Source organism: Triticum aestivum, chromosome 7D (assembly GCF_018294505.1).
Source record: "Triticum aestivum cultivar Chinese Spring chromosome 7D, IWGSC CS RefSeq v2.1, whole genome shotgun sequence".
In the NCBI taxonomy this organism is placed as follows: Eukaryota; Viridiplantae; Streptophyta; class Magnoliopsida; order Poales; family Poaceae; genus Triticum; species Triticum aestivum.
This window is the reverse complement of record NC_057814.1, coordinates 267,505,768-267,510,540: the sequence shown is the minus strand read 5'-3', so window position 1 is coordinate 267,510,540 and position 4,773 is coordinate 267,505,768.

The following is a 4,773-nucleotide window of genomic DNA, read 5'->3' as shown; positions in this document are numbered from 1 at the left end:
CATCAGCTTGATGGACCCGCAGCATCATGGTGGGAGAATTACACAGCCACTCACCCCATTGACACTGTCACATGTGACCAGTTTCAGCAAGCTTTCCGTGCTGTCCATGTTTCAGCAGGAGCTATGGCCATGAAGAAGCGTGAGTTTCACAACTTACGCCAAGGAGGACGTACCGTTGGCCAGTACGTGGAGGATTTTAGTAAGTTAGCATGTTATGCCCCAGATGACGTTGCTACGGATGCAGCTAAGCAGGAGAAGTTTCTGGATGGACTAAATGATGAGCCGAGCATGCAGTTGATGGTGGCAACTTTTAACAACTACCAGGAGTTGGTAGATAGAGCTCTCATGATTGAAGGGAAGCAACATCAGATTGAGAGTCGTAAGAGGAAGTATGGACAAGGAAAGTACAGTACAGGAGCTCACCAGAAGCCTCGTTTTACCCCGAACTCGGGACGACACCTTCAGCATAACCATGGAGGTCACAATCACAATGGAGGAAGTTCTCACAATCATAGTGGCCCCAAGAATGGCAATGGGAACGGAGGAAGCAACGGACAGAACCGTACCAACCCATCAACCCCAGCCAAGAGGGATCTAAGCCACGTTACCTGTTTCAAGTGCCAGAAGACTGGACATTATGCCACTGATTGTCCAGAAGCAAAGAATGGAAATGGCAATGGAAGCTCAGGGAAGAAGCCGAACCCTTTCAACAGGGGATAGGTGAACCACGTTAATGTGGAGGAGGTTGAAGCACAGCTTGATGCAGTAATAGGTAAGTTCTTGGTTAAGTCATTTACTGCAATCGTTCTTTTTGATACTGGTGCGTCACATTCATACATATCAAGGGGATTTGTGGATAAGTTTAAGTTGCCCACCAAAGTTCTTAGAACACCTATGTTAGTAACCTCGCCAGGAGCAGAGTATATGGCAAGCCAAGGATGTTTTCAGTTGCCATTGGCCATAGGTAGGCATGTTTTCCCCTCAGACCTAATAGTTTTGGAGTCACAAGGTTTGGATGTGATTTTGGGAATGGATTGGCTATCGATGTATGGAGGAAACATCGATTGCGCCAGTAAGACGATTTTGCTTACTACCCCAGAAGGAAGAAGGATTAAGTATGTATCCCGACATGTGCCGAAGAGGACTCAAGTGAATTCCTTATCAGGAGTTGTACAGGAGGAAGTACCAGTGGTGAAGGAATTCCCTGACGTATTTCCAGAGGAGTTGCCAGGCATGCCACCGGATAGAGACATCGAGTTTTTGATCGAGCTTTTGCCAGGCACTGGGCCAATATCTAAGAGACCGTACAGGATGCCCGCTAAGGATTTGGAAGAAATTAAGAAGCAGATTAAGGAGTTACTGGATAAAGGATATATTCGCCCAAGTTCGTCACCTTGGGGATCACCCGTACTTCTAGTGGAGAAGAAAGATGGATCGCTGAGGATGGTTGTTGATTATCGTGGATTGAATGAAGTAACAATCAAGAACAAGTACCCACTGCTGATGATCAATGATTTGTTTGACCGACTACAAGGAGCTAAAGTATTTTCCAAGATTGATTTGCGATCAGGATACCACCAGTTGAAGATTCGAGAGCTGGATATACCCAAGACAGCTTTTACCACAAGGTATGGGCTATATGAGCACACCGTTATGTCATTTGGCCTGACTAACGCACCTGCCTATTTCATGAACATGATGAACAAAGTGTTTATGGAGTTTTTGGATAAGTTCGTCGTAGTGTTCATTGATGATATTCTGGTCTATTCGAAGAATGAAGAAGAGCATAAGGAGCATTTGCGTTTGGTACTTGGAAAGCTCAGAGAACTTCAGTTATATGCCAAGTTCAGCAAGTGCGAGTTTTGGTTAAATGAAGTTGGATTCCTTGGACATGTTATATCCGGAGAAGGAATAGCAGTAGATCCCACCAAGGTTAACACTGTGACAAATTGGGAAGCACCCACGACAGTTGGAGAAATCTGGAGTTTTCTTGGACTCGCAGGATATTACCGGAGATTCATCGAGAATTTCTCGAAGATTGCAAAGCCCATGACGGAGTTGTTGAATAAGGACACCAAATTCATTTGGGCTGAGGAATGTGAGGCTAGTTTCCAGGAATAGAAGAAACGTTTGGTTACAGCGCCAGTGTTGATTCTGCCAGATCAACGCAAGGATTATGAAGTATATTGCGACGCTTCTCGTCGAGGACTTGGAGCAGTGCTAATGCAGGAGGGAAGAGTTGTTTCATATGCCTCATGATAGCTTAAACCCCATGAGTTGAATTATGCTACACATGATTTGGAGTTAGCAGCCGTAGTGCATGCGTTGAAGACATGGAGACATTTTCTCATCGGAAACCATTGTGAGGTGTACACGGATCACAAGAGTTTGAAGTACATTTTCACGCAGAAGGAGTTGAATCTTAGGCAAAGGAGATGGTTGGAGCTTATTAAGGATTATGATATGAGATTGCATTATCACCCAGGGAAGGCTAACGTAGTAGCCGATGCGTTGAGCCGCAAGAGCCATGTCAACACACTCATGACCGGAGAGTTACCCAAGAAGTTAGCAGAGGATCTTCGTGAACTATGTTTGGAAATAGTTCCAAGAGGTTTTGTAGCAGCATTGGAGATTCAGTCTACTTTGATGGATAAGATCAGAGAAGCTCAGAAAAAAGACAAGGAAATTGCTGAGATAAAGGAAAGGATGAGTAAAGGAAAAGCCAAGGGATTTCATGAGGATGAACACGATACCTTATGGTTTGAGGACCGCGTTTATGTGCCCAATGATCCGGAGATCAGGAAGTTAATTCTGCAAGAGGCCCATGATTCACCATATTCGATTCACCCAGGAAATACCAAGATGTATTTGGATTTGAAGGATACTTTGTGGTGGACCGGAATGAAGAAGGATATTGCGGAGTATGTAGCAGTTTGTGATGTATGTCAGAGAGTAAAGGCAGAGCATCAGAAGCCAGCAGGATTGCTACAACCATTGCCAATACCCGAATGGAAGTGGGATAAGCTAGGCATGGATTTTATCACAGGATTGCCCAGGACTCGTTCAGGCTAGGACTCGATATGGGTTGTAGTCGATTGTTTGACGAAGGTAGCTCATTTCATCCCAGTAAAGACCACTTATACAAGTGCTAAGTTGGCAAAGATATACATGACCAGGATCGTATGTCTGCATGGAGTTCCGAGGACCATTGTATCAGATAGAGGAACCCAGTTTACTTCAAAGTTTTGGAATCAGTTGCATGAGACTTTGGGTACCAGGCTAGAGTTCAGTACAACCTTTCATCCACAGACAGACGGACAGACCGAGAGAGTCAATCAAATTTTGGAGGACATGCTGAGAGCTTGTGCGCTAGATTATGGATCTAGTTGGGACGACAATTTGCCATATGCAAAGTTCTCTTACAACAATAGTTATCAATCCAGTTTGAAGATGGCCCCTTTCGAAGCTCTGTACGGAAGGAGGTGCAGGACACCGTTGTTGTGGGACGAAGTTGGAGACCGCCAGTTGTTTGGACCAGATTTGATTAAAGAGTCTGAACAGAAAGTGAAGTTGATTCCCGATAGGCTCAAGGTAGCCCAGTCCAGGCAGAAGAGTTATGCGGATTCTAAATGCAAGGAGACAGTTTACGAAGTCGGAGACAGAGTTTATCTTCGAGTATCACCACTTCGAGGAGTAAAGCGCTTTGGAGTTAAGGGAAAGTTAGCGCCACGTTTTGTAGGACCATAGAAAGTTTTGGAGCGTATGGGGGAAGTTGCTTACAAGTTGGAATTGCCCGAAGGATTGTCGGGAGTTCACGATGTGTTCCATGTTTCTCAGCTGAAGAAGTGCCACGCAGAGATGGCTGAGATACCACTGAGAGATACAGTGCCATTGGAAGCGATTCAGCTGGATAGTTACTTGACCTTTGAGGAGAAACAAGTTAAGATTCTTGAGTATGCCAGCCGAGTCACCCGCGGCAAGGTTATCAAGTTTTGCAAAGTTCAATGGAGTCACCATACCGAGGATGAAGCCACCTGAGAGCGAGAGGAAGATCTACGAAAGGACCACTCTCACCTATTTTCTAGCCAACCCAAATCTCGAGGGCGAGATTCATCTTAAGGGGGGTAGGTTTGTAACATCCCAAATTTTCAATTTGGAATGTTATACATTAGATCATCATGCATATCATATTTTATTGCATTTTGATTTGCGATCCTAGAAATTTCACGCAACTCAAGGACCCACGGAGAGAGTTGGGGATTTCGTTATTTTCATATTTGGGTTTTCTCAAATTTTGGAAATAGGATCATTTGTTTTAATTATTTTTCTCTCCGAAAATATTTCATATCAAAATATATGAGAGGGGATAAAATGACTTCTCCACAAATAATGAAATATTGGAGGAGAATATTAAAAACAAATATTTGATTTTATTTGGATTTTATTTGATTTTATTCGAATTAGGAAAAATACGCGTTTTTCCAAATTGCATTTTAGGCCCAAATAAATGTTCATCTTGTCCGGCTTATTTTTCGAGGACAGGGAAAATTTATTTCGGGATTTTTGGAGTCCGTTTAGTATTTCCTTTCTTACTTTTTCTGCACGTCCGAATTTTTTTTAAAAGTCAACCGCCTTACGGGCCGTGTCCGACCCGGACACCTCAGCCCGGCAGGCCTTTAAAGCCGCGGCCCGAGCCCCGCCTCAGCCCAAGTCACCGCCGCCCCGAAACCCTAGCCGCCGCCGCCCCGCGTCACCCCGCCGCTCGACCCGCCG